This window comes from Equus asinus, chromosome X (assembly GCF_041296235.1).
Source record: "Equus asinus isolate D_3611 breed Donkey chromosome X, EquAss-T2T_v2, whole genome shotgun sequence".
NCBI lineage: Eukaryota > Metazoa > Chordata > Mammalia > Perissodactyla > Equidae > Equus > Equus asinus.
Genome location: NC_091820.1, coordinates 77,237,703 through 77,254,978, shown reverse-complemented (window position 1 = coordinate 77,254,978; position 17,276 = coordinate 77,237,703). Strand labels below are relative to the sequence as shown.

General features: G+C 35.3%; 1 long non-coding RNA gene across 1 annotated transcript in view; it reads right to left on the bottom strand.

Annotated features, from left to right (window-relative positions):
- Positions 1–7,486: 7,486 nt before the first annotated feature.
- LOC139042671 (uncharacterized) overlaps positions 7,487–17,276 on the bottom strand; it is a 35,490-nt gene continuing 25,700 nt past the window's right edge. Inside the window, exon 4 of the long non-coding RNA XR_011499665.1 lies at positions 7,487–10,044. This is a non-coding gene — a long non-coding RNA (uncharacterized lncRNA). The remainder of the gene's footprint in view (positions 10,045–17,276) is intronic.

Sequence of the window (17,276 nt, the reverse complement as noted above, 5' to 3'; positions counted from 1 at the left end):
CCAAAGTTTCTGGTTTCATGCTACCCATAGTATCTCAGTAATTTCTTGATAACTCCTTTAGGCAAAAAGAAATGTCTCATAATTCTGCTTATTAAGAATATATATATGATATAATATATATGTAAAAGGTATTTATATTAAAGATATATATGTAAAGAGAGTCATATTATATTTTAGTAAAGAGTATTTTTATCCTAAAATCTTAGTAGCCATTTAAAACAAGACACATAAATTGAAAGAATTTATATTTTTATTTCATTCTGAAATAACCACAATTACTTACTAATAGGATGTGTTTGCCTGTTGGGCACAGCACAACTTCTCAGATCTTGGAATTGGATTGGTCACTGCCACCTTCATTTCCTGTTCCACATTGATTTTTGCGTGGTACTTGCTATTTATCAGAACAACCACTGAAATCCCAGCTTGTAAAAGATGTGACATCATAACAAGGAATGTAGTGATCTACTGTTGAAATGGTGAACTACTTCAAGCAGGTAGTTCACACAGCGTCAGACTGATGTTGAGTTTTGCTGTGTTTCTCTTGAAAATTTAAAACATCTTGCAGCACTACTATGAGCTTGCTGTTTTGCTCTGGGGTGTTTTGGTGCACACTCTGGGACTGGTGGGTCCAAAATAAAAGTTTCAAATAGCTCTTGTGACTATGAACAACTCTAATAGCCCCTCCAGAGTATCCCAAATCATCAGAAAAAATCGCATAAATCTATATGAAGCTTTATGGGAGTGATCTCAGAAGTGAATCACAGACATCAAAGAGAACATGGCTTGGGATATGACAAAGGTGCCCACTGAGTGGTGCAAGTATAGCTCTCAAAATTGCACTTGTAGACATCCAAAGACCTAGACAACTCTAGATCAACCCTGGGTTGTACATCAGACAGCCTTGTGGAGCTTTGGAAAAGCAAAGGTGCATGGATTTCATCCAAAATCAACTGAATCAGCTTCTCCAGGAGTGAAGATTGGATACCAATATTTTTAAACAGTGGTCTTCGATGTGCCTTCAAGATTGCTAACCACTGCTAGACACATGTGGCCAAGAACTCATCCTTCTAGCTGACCCTTGCCGAGCTTTTTCTGCCATACTAGTTGTTATCCTCTTGTACTTTATGCTCTACTAATCACTAATATGTTCTCCCTATAATTCCGTGAGCTCCAGTTCCTGGAATAATGGAATCTATGAAGAAGGTTTGCAAGCATGCTAACTATATCCCACACGTAGTTCAGGAAGCAATCTCTGGAAGCCCTTTTATACACGCTACTGCTATATCAATGCTTGAGTGATATGAATAATTGGTATTAGGTGTTTAAGAGCGTAGACTTTGGAGTTAAACTTGAGCTTGGATATTTCAGATCTATCACCCATTAGCTGTTGACCACAGGCAAGTTATGCACTCTCTCTGAGCCTTTACTTCCTCATGGAAATCATTTGTATCTACAATTGATTCTCATTATTCACAGATTCCATATCTGCAAATTCACCCATTCACTAACATGTTTTTTAACCCCAAAATCAAGACTCACGGTACTTTCCTGGTCATTTTTGGACATGTGAAGAGTGGTGAAAAATTTGACTCACCTGATGTGCATGTTCCCAGCTGAGGTTGATCAAGATGACCATTTGCCTTTTTGTTTCAACTCACACCATGTAAACGTGTCCTTTTCGTGGTCTGTTTAGTGCCATATTTTTCACTTCTGTATGCTGTTTGTGATTTTTCTATTTAAAATGCCCCCAAGTATAGTGCTGAAGTGATGTCCAGTGTTCCTAAGCACAAGAAACCTGTAATATGTACCAATTTGGGAGAAAATACCGTATTAGATAAGCTTCGTTCAGACATGACTTGCAGTGCTGTTGGCCATGAGATTAATGTTAATAAATCAACCATGTATACTAAATAAGCTGTCTTTAAACAAAAACACACATAAAACAAGACGATGTATTGATCCATTGATGAAATTTTGTGACCAGGAGTCTAACCCTGTATTTTGCCTAGGAATGACAGTTCAGTATTCACTAATTCGGTGTTTGCAGTGACATTAAAGAACATAACCACTAGAAATAATGAGAATCAACTGTATTTCCAAAGGTTATTGCTAGTATTAAAGGAAATAATATGTGCAAAATACTTAGCATGATATTATATTTTTGTATTAATACTTTGAGTATTAATAATGTGAACTTTGCAGACTAAACTTTTCACACAGTGCAGAAATCTTTCAGTTCATTGGAAAGGCATGTTCCTACTTCAATGCACTAAATGACTCCTTCTTGCCTCAGGCAATACGAGAATGTGGCTCAATAGCCCATGCATAGAAATAGCATTATACCAAGCAGCGACCTACTCAAAAAGAAATATTTCAAGTGCAATGCAAATTGTTGTCCCTTGTCAATTCTTGTCCTAAATAACACGTCCTGCAAATTCCATTGGATAGCTTTTCCTTTAGATGCATTTATTTTTCTGACAAATTTCTGTGGCCCTTTTATATTTTCTAATGTCTCTATGAGCTTGTCTTTAAGCCTTAGCAATGGAAGAGACTCAGGCTAATTTAAGTCTCATTCCTAACATCATAATTTAAAATAATATACTATTTATCTATCAATTCTTCCAGACTGCAAAAATACCTATTAAATACAAAGACAAAGTCAAAATAACTGATTAAAAGCAAGCCTTGTGTATATGTGAATGAGTGTGTGGGTATGTGTGCATAAAATTATTTTAGTGATTTATCTAACTGCTATAAGGAAATGTCATTTTTGAATTTTGAGAGATTAATGATTTATATAGATGTATGTAACAGACTGCTGCCAAGATAATTGTCAAAATTCTGCTTCAGACACGCATTTTTTGACAGCTGAAAACTCAGAACTTATTTTTACTGCTTTACTAGTTTGCAACATTTTATCGCTGACATTCATTAACTGCTTTGTTATATATTTTTAGTGCCAGAGCAAGACTTAAAAAGCAATGCTCTTTTGAAAGGCCATAAAATAATGACTTCTACTACTAAAAGCTAAATGCTGCCCATATTTTAGAACAAAAGTTGAAATCTCCATTTGAGCCTGGAAATCATGTATATAAGGTTTTGATTTTGTGCCTCACTCCCACCTGAATTCTAAGAACTACTAGTTTAATTTATTCTAGACATGCTGAGTGTCTTTCTCAAATATCTTAGAATATTGCTTTGAATCTAGCCATGGCAACTAACTGTGAAAATGAAAAACAAAAAGCTAGCTTGCTTACCAATTTTTAAGCTTTCAAACTCAGAGAAATCTTAAATAATTAGTGCAGATATTTAAAACACAAAGTACTTGGCACTTGATTTAATTCTGTTAAGCAGTCCAAGTCTAGGATTACTTGAATGTTAACCACAGTTTCTACTGATCTTAAGCAAATACTCAGTTATGTCTCCAGCAAAAATGGGTTTATTCTGGATCAGCAAAGAATTGCAATTCCACATCTGCAAGGCCGCCAGCCAGGTGCAAGACCCCAGCAACAAGGGGAGGAGAAACTCTTTTCATAGACCGGAGGAAGTTGGAGGGCTATTGTAAACAAAGGGTCCATTGGAGAAGACTAGGAGTGTCGTGCCTTTTCATTGGCTAAGTTGTGACAGTCTCTCATTGGCTGAGCTGTTGCTGGGCAGGAAAAGGAAGTCTTTCTTCCTCCTGTTGGACGCTGCAATCTTTGTAGGGGGTGAGAGCTCCTCCTTCTGGCCTTCTGACTCCAGTTTAAATGAGGTTTCTGTTTATTAATTTTCACATTTCTAAATCATACTTGAAGATGGACAGCAAAGCATATCCTAATTAACATTAAAATCAAGTCAAATTTATATTCTGCCTCATTCCTTTCTATTTTTGGAATCCTTCCCCATCCACCAAATGCCCAATGTCACTATGCTGCACCTATCCCTATTTAGGACTCTCCAGGTAATCCCACCAAGCTGAATAAACACGTATCTCAAAATATGGAAAACTGAACTCAATTATACGATTTGTCCTCTAAGTGACAGGTTCAGGGGTCACATGACTATGTTTGAATTTGTATATTTTACACAGAGAAAAATGAGAAAATAAGGGTGATATAGTGAGCATCAACATAAAGCTGTGTATTCAATTTAAAGAAATATGTTTTTTCTGAAGTAATATTCTTTGTACGTTTTTAGTGCTCGAAGATCCTTTCTTTGTGAAATTCGTGATAGTAAATGACATTTTAAAAATATAATTACTTGGAAAAATAAAAATTGGACAACTCTACATGAAATATAAACATCTGGGTACCCCTGCTCCATGAGACACCAAAATGACCAGGGGAAAACACACACACACAACCCACACACATACTCAACAAAAAGGATTAGGCCCACTGGCTGTTTAACATCATAGAAACAAAACCAACTGGTTAATAGACTTTTTGCCTATTTCTAAAGGCAGTAAATAAACACAACACAATATAAGTATTCCTTACCTTAACTACTGTGCAAAACAATAAAAATTTTAAGCCAAAGTTATGATTTCATCAACACAGATAATGATGTTCCTCTAAAAATCGCCTCTATTCTGGTGTTCAGTTGCACAATGCTTAGTTGAGCTGACATTGTAGTGTGGATGTTTAAAAAGAAAAGGCTAATATATATCCTAAAATAATAAAACAAAGAGTTACATGTAATGAGCCAACAAAAGAAATATGATGGAATCATTAAAATATTCAATTAATCCAAAATAAATCAGAAAAAGAGGAAAATGGGAACGAAGAACACATGATACAAATAAAACACAAATGGCAACAGGATAGATTTAACCCCACACATATCAATAATTACTTTAAATGCAACAGTCTAAATGCCTCAATTAAAAGTCAGAGATTCTCATATTGGATAAATAAAGCAAAACCTAACTGTATACTGCCTAATTGGAACCTACTGTAAATATAAATACACAACATACATTAAAAGTAACAGGATGCACATTAGTTTGCTGAAGTGTCTGTAAAAAAGTACCAAAATTAGAGTGGCTTAAAACACCAAATTTATTATCTTATAGTTCTGAAGGCTAGACGTCTTTAAACAAGGTGTTAGCATGGCAATGCTCCCTCTGAGATTCTGGGAACAATTCTTCCTTGCCTCTTCCTAGCTTCTCGTGGTGGCTAGAAACATTTGGCATTCCTTGGCTTACAGCTACATCAGACCAATCTCTGTTTCCATCCTCACATGGCATTCTCCCTGTGTCTGTGTCTTCACATCATCTTTTCTCTGTACATATCTGTCTCTGTGTCCAAATTTCTCTTTTTTATAAGGACACTGATCATATCGGACTAGGGCCCGCTATAAGGACCTCATTTTAACTCTGTAAAGACCCTATTTCCAAAGATCACACTCTGATGTTCTGGGCTTTGGGAGTTCAACGTATCTTTTTGGGAGGACACAATTCAACCCATAACATATGGAAAAAGATATACCATGCCAACGTTAACCAAAAGAAAGCTCAAGTGGCTAAATTAACATAAGCCAAAGTAGATTTCAAAGCAAAGGATATTACCAAAGATAAAGAAGGTAATTTTATAATATTAAAGTCATCAATACATAATGAGGACATAACATTACTAAACATTTATATATATAATAACAGGTGCCAAATACATGAAGCAAAAACTGATAGAACAGGAAGAGAAATAGATCCATAATTATAGCCAGAGATTCTAATACTGATCTCCTGGTAATTGACAGAACAAGTAGAAAGTCAGCAAGGATATAGTAGATGAACAACACTATCAAGCAATTTGACCCTATTGACATTTACAATACACTCCACACAACAACAGTAGAATATACATTATCTTAAAATGCACATGGAATGTTGACCAAGATAGATCATATTCTTGGCCGTAATAAAAAGTCTCAATGAATTTAAAAGGATTCAAGTAATATTAAGTATGTTCTCTGATCACATGGAATTAAATTAGAAATCAATAACATAAAAATTTTCTGTAAAATCCTGAAGTATTTACAAACTGTAGAGGAGGAGAAAGTTTTCTTCAGCCCTCTTAGGGTCCCTCACTGGTCTGAAAATTAAACTCGCAAGGACAGATTAATAGGAGAAAAGTATACATATCTTATTAAATTTTTACATGTACATGGGAGCCTTCACAAGAGAATGAAGACCTGAAGAAGTGACCAGAGTAGGAAGTTTTTATACCTTTTAGACAAAGAAACAATAAATTTGTGAAGAATGACAAAACAAAGGGGTTTGGGCTAGGCTTAATAAATGGTGAATAAGTAACTAGGAAGATAAGGCTTAGCTCAACAAGGTTTGTTTATACAGCTTGTTTTGGCCCCAAATTGCCTGTCTCTTGTGACAAAAATGTCTCCCTTCCTTCACCTGGGAGATTTATCTCCTCCTTTCAGGGAAGAAGAGCGAGGTGTGGGGGTGAAGTCAAAGTGACCTTTCTTCTGCTGTTTTTCTCAAACTCCTTCAGCTTAAGATATTCAATATGCCAAGGCGCCGTATTTTGAGGTAATGTGTCCTGAACTCCATCAAAACTAAACACCATGCGTCTAAATAATCCATGGGCAAACACTGATTTCAACAGTTACATTAGAAGAGATCGTGAATTAGGTGAAATTGAAAATACAACATACCAGTATTTGCGGGATGCCACTAAATCAGTGCTTGGGGGAAATTTGTAGCACTAGATGCTTATACTACAAAAGAAGAAAAGTCGCCACTGAAGGACCTCTGCTTCCACCTTTGGTAACTAGAAAAAGAAGAGTGAATTAACCCCAAAGTAGGTATAAAAGTGAAATATATTAAGATCAACATGGAAACCAATATGATAGAACAAAGAAAAACAATAGACATGAAAGACCAGTATAGCAAAAGCTTCGATATATCCCTGAGAGAAGTTAAAGAACTAAATAAACAGAGAGGTACATCATGTTCATAGGTTGAAACACTCAGAATTGTTAAGATTGTTAATAATACTGCTAACAATACTTAATGATAAGATTGTTGATATTCTCCCAAAATAAATCTATAGATTCCACATAATCCCAATTAAAATCTCTGTTAGCCTTTTGTATAAATTGACAAGCTGATTCTGAAATTCATATAGAAATTAAAGGAATCCATAATAGCCAAAACAACTTTGAAAAAGAAGAACAAAATTGGAATACTAATGCTATTTTATTTCAAGTCTTACAAGGCTACTGTAATTAAGACAATATCTGATTGACATAAAACAGGATAGAGTTCAGATATAAACTCACACATATACAGACAACTTAATTTTGACAAACATGCTTTGTCAATTCATTGGAGAAAGGACAGTCTTTTCAGGAAATGGTGCAGAAACAAGAAGCTTTACATATCTTAAAAAGTTAAACATATTCCTTCCATATGGTTCAGCCATTTCACTCCTAAGTTTTTATCAAAGAGTAATGAAAGTATATGTTCATACAGAGACTTGTACACAAATATTCATATAGCTTTATTTGTAATCCAAAACCTGGAAACAAATGTGCAGTGAGTGGATAAACAAACTTTGAAATGCATACAATGGAATACTACTCAGCAATAAAAATTAACAAACTGTAAATGTAGGTTACAACATAGAGGAATCTCAAAATAATTATGCTTAGGGAAAGAAGACATAAAAAGCATAAATACTGCATTATTTCATTTATTTAAAACTCTAGAAAATGCAAAATATTCTGTAATGGCAGAAAGTGGGTCAATGGTTGCCTGTGAAGGTTTAAGGGTGAGGATTACAAAGGGGTACTAGGGAGCTTTTTTGGCTAGGTGGATATATTCATTATGTTAATTTTGGTGATGGTTTCACCATTATAAATATATGTTAAGACCGTCAAACTATATATTTTAAATACGTGCAATTTATTTACATCAATTATACCTCAATAAAACTGTTAACATTTAAAAAAATATTACAGTCATTATTTTTAACAGCTCCTCAGATGGTTCTAATATGTACACAGGTTTGAGAACCAGAGAGCTACCTATTTCACCCCAAGGTGGAATACAGTTGATTGCCCAGACATCTACATACCATCGGTCCCTTTTTCTGTCTTCTATTTTTGCAATTATTTGCTTAAGAAGATTTAAGCTATTTTTCAGTTCAGCTAGATAAGGACCCAGTTTGAAAACAGGTATATTTTCAGTAATTTTTAACTCCCAGAAGTATTGTCTGTGATGTTGCTATAAATCATGGAATGTTAAAGGAAGAGACAAGCCTGTGGATCATCTTTCCTCAATCTTTTGTTAGCTGATGGGACAGAGTGAACTTTTAGGGAGACTGAAGAAGATACTATAATATTGGAATTAAAACAGTCTCTTTAAGTTTTCCTCTCTGAACCAGCCACAGACCAATAGAGGACAGATAACTAATAAAATATCCTAAGCTTCTTTGGGGGAAAAATATACCGTAGAGATCAAGTAATGCTGCGTACAATACTTTGGTCAAATTACGTATTAGGATTGTGTCCAACTCTGAACATCAGTTTTATGGAAAAAAATCCAGAGGAAGTCCAAACGGATGCTTAAAAATAAAGAAACCAAGGAATTGTCAAAGGAACTATGGCCATTTACCCTATGGAAGAGAAGACTTTGGTTGGACAAGGAGCATGATGTCTATTAAAATTTGAAAGAAAGTGAGGAGCATCTTCTATGATGAGGGTAATACCAATATCCCTGAAGCAGCAACCAAAAGGTGACTCTAGAGGAAATATTTTCATGTTATTATTTTTGTTTCATAATTGCATTTATGCAATGTGAGCCTAGGGAAGGACAATTTGTACACACTCCTACTTATATCCTTTCCCAAGGAGCTTGAGATCACCATGCATTCCTCCACATCATAATCACACAATTGACGTGTCTTGAAGCTGGGCTATGACCATGCAGTATAACTCCTCCACAAGAAAATCCCATTAGGAAATAACTCAAAAACCTCTTCGGAAAGAGTCACATGTTCCTACTTCCTAATTGAGAATAAGGACCCAAGTCATTTACACTTTTAGATTAGCCAGGCTTAACTGAAACTCCCAATAGGTTGCCATGCTGATTCAAGGTTACTATTCAGGCTCAGGCATTAACGTCTCAAGTACAGATGCCTTATTTTTGGTGAGAAATTTGACTTTGCAATCTATGATATATTTATATACACATAAAAGAAAACACTGATTTTGCCTAAATTACCCTTGTTATTTGTGTTCATTCACTAGAGAATCCTAATTCACCAAATCCAAAGATTCACTTTTTTTCTGGAGGCTTATCACACAAACCAATCTCAAATAAATCAAGTAAATGTATTCCTTTTGGAATCAAAAAATGGAGTTGATAGAAAATAATGAGTAACAGAGTATTCCAGATGATTAACTCTTGTGTTTAACTGTTATATACCATTAATGAATAGTAAATATATAAACATAAGAATTTTAATATCATGAAATATACTTTTCTGAAACTAAAATGGGAATGCCTGTTTGTTTTATTTTAGAATGTATCTGAATACCTAAAAGGTTATTGTTATGAACAGCAACAATTGTTCTATACACTTGTAAACTAAATTCTGGTTATTTCATTATTTTGGTGTTTTGGATTCTGGGTAAATGGAATTATACTATATTGGGCTCAGAATGCATGGATCTCTTCTATTCTCTTGGAGCTTGAGGATAGCATTATTCAGAAATTCAGGGAGATTATACACACACGCGTACATATATATGCATATGCACACAAAATATACTTTATCTGCACTGTTCGTAGGTTTCATGGAAACAAAGCTTTTAGAACTTCATGACTTTCTCCCATTTCTAAAGATGATTGGAAATGTCCTGTTTCTTTGACTGTCGTTCAGCATACACATATCCAGCATCTGACCAGGAATGTGTCTTGACATCTCCTGCCAAGGTAGTAATATTGCTTGTAATTGATCTCAGCTGGGCTTTCAATTCTCTGCGATAGGCAGGAACATCAACGAGGTCAACTCATTTATCCACAGCGGCAGTGGCACCAGCCTATTATAAGAGTACATGAGAATAGATGTACTTTAGAAACTTTAGGCTTTAGAGATAATGTTAAAACGAAGTGAAGTAAGAAAAAAATTAAAGTGCCAAAGGCTTTCTTTCAATAATTTTAAACCTGTTACTTACGATGAAAACAAATCAGAACACATAAATGGAAATTATTCTAATGGGTTTTCCAAGAAAGGAAACAGTATAGTGCAAAGTTCAGAGCATGGACTTTGACTCAGTTTATTCATCTGCTAAATGAGGTAACCATTTCTAATACCAGAGTGTGGTAAGAACTGAATTAGATATCACATATTAAGTGCTTAGCACAGGGCCTGTCATATAGTTATGATTGTGTATATTGAAGCTATTATAATTTAGAACAGGGGTGGTCTTCAAGCTTTTGCTTCCAGAGACCCAAACAAGGTGTCCTCATGTCAAGTTTTATTTACCTGGAAAGTATTTTAAACTATATTTTATTGGACAATACTTTGGAAGAAAGTATGGAAGTAGCATCATTCTTTGTTGAACCAATTGCCCTAAATATTTATTCATAATTAATTGAAGGTGCCTATATATGTACCATTTCCATTGCAAAATAAGTTCTAAGTATATTCATTTTATGCCTTGTCATAGAGTACATTTGTGTTTGTGTATACATGTGACACTGAAGTCTCTGTGTAGGGTAGAGTATCTTCATAAGTTAGTTGCCAGATATTTCTCCCTTTTGAACATATGTGATGTGAATGTACATGTGAGTGCAAACATATATGGACCTGTGTGTGTGTTTAAAGGCAAAAATCATGTAACTGGGGCCAGGTAAATGTTTGTATCAGAAACTAGAGAAAAATATGTCCAATATAACTATGTAATTGCTATAATAAGTGGCTATAAAGCCACCCTGCCCTTATGCATTGAGGCTCAGAAACATGAATAGCTTATTGATGTATTCTGCCTATCAGAAAATATACAAATATAACACATTAATTCCATGCCAAAAAAATAATTTATAGGATTCTACTGCCTCTGGGAGCCAGGAGAAGCTAATTCTCACATTGCCTTCATCTGCCTTTTGGTTAAAAGGAGTATTTCCCTGTCAGTATAACAGGTAGAGAAATTCCATTTCATTGCCAATTCTGATCCATTGTTTATGAAGTTCACCAACTTCCATAGAAAGATATTGAATATAACTTCTCTTCATCACTTTATTCTGAATAATTCTTTTTCACATAAAGGAATATAGCATACATCATTGGATTGATCTGTTTTTATGCTATTTATTCAACACTGAGCCTCTGGGCTGCCATTTCAAACTACCTTAATAAACCTAACACTACCTTTATAGTGATTCCTTGCTTAGAAGACTGGATACCACCAATGTCAGTTCAATAAACATAGCCTAAAGAGTCACTTTCTTCACAAACAATTCAAACAAAGTGTCAAGTAGAAACATCCTATATTGGACAACACCAAGCAAAATTATTCCAGGACTGAAAATGTCTGAGATGCTGATTGGCTTTGACTGAGTGATGAAAATGTGTACAGATCTGTTGCCCAAAAGCAATAGTGCTGATAATGAACTGCGAAGATTTTCATCCACAGTATTCTTAATAGTGATTCAGTGGATGTACACAGTGCCAGATGTCTAAAAGCAAAGAGTTGAAATGCCTTTCTGGCATTTTATGCATTATCTGTTACAAATTTCAACATAACCATTCTCGTAGATCCGGTCATTCAACATTAAGGCTGTTCTCCACAGAATGCAGGGGATATGACTTTTGTCTAACAATAGTCAAAATTCCTGCAACAATCGTTTCAATTTTCCGCTATCACTTACCGAATCTGTACTCTTGACAAAATAAAGAGAAACACTGGCTACCAAACATCTCTTCTTCCACTAAGATTAGTATTTTCATTAATTATATTTTAAGACATGTTATTGCATATACAGAAGTCTCGATTCTAGGCAAGGGCAGCATTACAATTATGGCCTTTAAAAAAACAATCAAATATTTAGTGAGCATCTACTGTGTATCCAGTGCTATGAAAATATTAAAGAGAATAAGGCTTTTCCTGATCTTATAATGTAGTTGAAGGGAAGAGGCTAACACTTTTCATCATTTAATAAGCATTAACTGAGCAACAACTATACACTAGGCCCACTGCAGGGATAGTAGAGCAACTACAGTACTATAATCCTGGTATGCTCAAGGTACTATGGCAGGACAAAGAAGAGACATCCAACTGAGAATGGTGGTGGAAAACATCAGAAAAGACTCTCAGGAGAGGTAAAGGTTGAGCTGAGCCATGAAGAATGATTAGGGATTCAGCTGACAAATTAGGATAGAAAAGAATACATGTTGAGAAATGAAAGGTGAGTTAAGAGAATTGAAATGGGTAATAAAGTCTGATGTTAAATGATGAATCCAAGATTTCCAACCTAGAAGACCAAGAAATTTGTGCAATCAACAGGACAAGCACAGTTTTAATATATGCTGCTTAGGAGAACAATAATGGGTTCCTTTTAGAGTGGTCTGTATTTGAAGTGATGTCAAAATTTCGTTAGAAAATGAAAATAAATGAAAGAAACACAGGTGGACAATCAGGCCTAGATTTGGAAGTTTTGTGAATACAATCAAATAGAAATAACTCATCATGCCTTTTTGTGTGCCAGATCAGCTATTTCAATTCACCAAATAATTTCACTATTATTTATTGAACTCATGCTTCTAGGTACCATACCAATGAGGCTCTTTAGTTGCAACTCTCATATAGGCCTGGTGTTTTCATAATCTCCAGATATAAAATACTCAAAGCAAATTTTGTAGTATAACATAATATTCCTCATCAATAGCTAAGTCTATGTGGCAAATATGCTTTTCTCTGACCAACCTACTATAGCTCTAGGAGAGGCAGATATCATGGAAATTAGTGTCTCTGTCGTTTTGTGAGTCTCAAGAAAACTAACCCATCAAGCATTTCACATTAGTCTAATGTTGGATTGGTTTTGTAAACAAAGTGTCAGCAAAAATTAGTGAAATTAACTGCATAGCAGAAGCAAAAATACTTTTAAAAAAGCTCTCAATTACCTGACACAATAATCACTGGAGCGCAAAATGATGCTCCAGAGTCACTGCAAGATGCTTCATGCAGTCCCTACAAAAAGACGAAATTGTGAGCAGCATTATTTTGGTTCTGTGAACTCCTTTACAGTTCCATTTTCTGAAGTTAAATCCATGTATGTCATATGTGATACCATCCTATAGCCTGAAATTGCACCCAAATATTCTTAGTGATAGAGCATAAAACACTTAAGCACTTCCTCTCCATGTCAGATAAGACCACTAATCGAACTAATATTTTACAAAGGAGGAAAAAAACACAATAAGTCTTCTCATATACAGGGAAATATATATACTTTTATAGATATTTTTGAAAAATATTCATTTGGTTAAGTTGAAAATATGAAAGTGATTAGTTCTTCCTCAACTTATTTTTGTCATCAAAGCCCTGAATTTAAACAGCTCTTTCACTCAAAGCTTTCTTTGTGAGCATCTGATGCTTTATTTCTTTTATCTAAAATCCCTCGCTTTAAATTGACACAAAGATCTAGTACCTGAATCTGTGTTTATTCTTTTTTAAAAAAAATATGAAAAGGACAGGCCTGGGTGTCATGCAGGCAAAAGCGCAGGCTATATTTAAGCTCAGAAGAGGTTCCATATCCAAGAAAGATATTGGAATTGGGAACAGCATAGTACATAATATAGTCAGAATAGGCAGCATAAATGAGTTTAAGGCTAAGATGGATATACGCTTGGAATCAATACAGTTGGATACGCTTGCTGAATAGCAAGATGCACCTGCTGAAAGGCAGCAGGATAACTAGATTGATACTGGCTCTTTCCAACAATAAATTTTGTGTTTCAGAGTAATATTTCATGGCTGGCAATTGGAACAGTGGTGGCACAGTTGGATTGATTGGCACTGAACACAAGGTTTTATTTGTCAACAAATGTGTTTCATGATTCATCTTGGACTCCCTGATTGATTGGATACTGACTGCATAGAAAAAAATTTTATAAGTCTATCACAGAAGGTTTTTGGAAATACATCAACAACACTGACTCATCAGCACAACACAGTCACATACTGAAGAATGCAAATGTTTCCTGGTACTCATTGCTATTCAGGATGGAGATTAGTAAATAGATTCGCATGCAGTAAATGCGAGGTACAAGCATCTCATTGATGGTACATCACTTTTGCTCTTAATGTCAAACTCTTCACCACCTTTTTTTTGTTCCTTATGACTCATCCAAGCACCAGTGGATACCAGAGGGCCATGGAAAGTCACCTAACTCACCTTTAATACATCAAGGTGGCCTTGGCCTTACTGTACTTGTGGTACATCAAAACAACTACAGTATAATGGGTAACAATGCTGGATTTGGAGTCAGACGAACTTGAGTTGAAAAAACCTCACCTTGTTACGAGATATCTCTGTAACGGGAACAAGTTATTTAATCACTCTAAGGTTCACTTTCTTAGTCTGTAAAATGAAAATAATAACCTATATTGCAAAGATTAAATAATACAACCACTCAAAAATATTAGCTACCATTCAGCAGTTTTGTTCATACATTAGGCAGTTTAGTCCACAGCTACTCATAGGTCATGATGCCCTAAACCAAGTAGCTATCCCCAGCAGCTCAAAAACAGTGTTATGCAATGCCAAGCCATCTTTGCACCTCTCAGCCATTTCCTGACTCATTAGGGAGGTGACTGGTCATTTCTTCGCCCAAACAAGGAGGCTACCGCTCACAAGAATTGGACAGTTTGACTTCTTAACCCTTCATCCTTTTATTTAAAGGTCAGTCAATTGATCCATCTGTCAATATCTCATTAATAAGAAAGTTTCAAAACTTTCTAATTTATCAGAATGATCAACAGAAACAGGCCCTCTATGGATATGTGCAAAATGCATGTTTGCTTAAGGTGCTGTCATTTGTGAAAATCTATACAAAACACAACAAAACCTGGGGGGAAATGGAGAAAAAAATTGCATAAAGCCACACCAGGGAGCAGCAATAGCCCAAAGTGGTGCACAGCCGTTTCCTCAAAAGTGTGGCAGACAGCAATCTACTGCCATTGATTTAAGGTATACAGATTTTTCAGTGCATTCTTCTACCCATACTGTTAAAGTAAAGGAACCAATCTTTAATTCTTACTTGGATAATGCCCTAGGATTTAAAATTCAATGAATAAAACAAGGAAAAAAGTTTTTTGTTGTTGATTAATTAAAACTATATCCACAAAAATCAGTACGAATTCATAAGTTTTCATCAATTAGATACTATCATTCATACCCAGTCTCCTGACCACTTTGTCATCACCCTTAGATTGGCCAGCCCCTTAAGTTTTCACAAAGAAATAAGGATCAGTCTTCTGGGTTGCTGTGCTGAGCTGGCCCTGGACCTATTTTACTTCCTATCTCCCAGGTTCTATGGTAGACTTCAGCTCTGAGTACTCAGTAAGTACCTCCTGGCTTTGACCTCTGGTTGCTCCCTACCTCCCAACTGTTCGCTTACCCCTAGTTTTTTTCTTATTCTTGACATACTGTTTAAGTCCTAGATCACAGGCTTGAGGCTGACTTGCAAACTTCCAAGAATATAAAGAGAATTCAGATGTATACACACACACACACACACACACAGAAGTAAAAAATAAAACTTCCACATGCTTTGTATGAATTATCCAAAAATTTGAGAACAAATAGGGTTTTAGATAAATCATTGGATTAGATCTCTAGGATATCTAAACTCACTACATGCGTTGCCAACCCTTTACTGGCATCCCTGTTGGAAGGATATAAAATTACAATTCTGGAATAATTCAACCCATTACGATGATAGGTTTCTAGTTTCTTGTGTTAAAAAAAATATGGATTCTCCTAAAGACTCAACCAAAAAACAGATCTAATCAATGACTCCAGTAAAGTTGTAGGATGGAAAATTAACACAGAAAAATCAGTAGCATTTCTATACACTAACAACAAATTTTCTGAAAAAGAAATCAATCCCATTTACAACAGCATCACAAACAAAATACTTAGGAATAAATTTAACTATGGAGGTGAAAGATCTCTACTCTGAAAACTACAAGACATTGATGAAAGAAATTGAATAAGACACAAATAGAAAGGTATCCCGGGTCCATGGATTGGAAGAGTTAATATTGTTAAAATATGAGTAGTACTCAAAGCAATCCCTTTCAAGATTTCAATGTCTTTTTTTTTTTTTTACGGAAGTAGAAAAAACACTCCTAAAATGTATACGGAACCACTAAAGACCCTGGCTAGTCAAAGGAATCCTGAGAAGAAAAACAAAGCAGGAGGCATCACACTTCTTGATTTCAAGCTATATTATAAAGCTATAGTCATCAAAACAGTATGGTACTGGCATAAAAACAGACAAATAGACCAATGGAACAGAATTGAGAGCCCAGAAATAAGCCAAAGCATATACAGCCAACTAATATTTGACAAGAGATCCAAGAATGTTCAACGGAGAAAAGACATTCTTGTCAATAATGGTGCTGGGATGATTGCATAGTCACATGCAAAATAATGAAACTGGACCCATATCTTATACCATTCACAAAAATTAACTGAAAATGGATTAAAGACTTAAAGGTAAGACCTGAAACAGTGAAACTCCCAGAAGAAAACACAGGAAATAAAGTTCCTTGACACAGGCCTTGGTAATAATTTTTTGGATATGATACCTAAAGCATAAGCAACAAAATAAAAAATAAATAAGTGGTAATACATCAAACTAAAAAGTTTCTGCACAGCAAAAGAAATCATCAATAAAGCAAAAAGAAAACCTGCAGAATGAGAAAAAATATTTACAAACCATATATCTGATAAGGGGTTAATATCCAAAATATACAAAGAACTCATACATCTCTAAAGCAAAAAACCCAATTTAAAAAAGGGCAAAGAGGGGCTGGCCTGAAGGTGTAGTGGTCAAGTTCGCATGCTCCCCTCCAGCAGCCCAGGGTTCATGGATTCGGATCCCCAGGGGCAGACCTACACACTGCTCATTAAGCCATGCCGTGGCAGCATCTGATAAACAAAAAATAGTGGAAGATTGGAGCAGCTGTTAGCTCAGAGACAACCTTCCTCAAGCAAAAAGGAAGATTGGCAACTGATGTTAGCTCAAGGCCAATCAATCTTC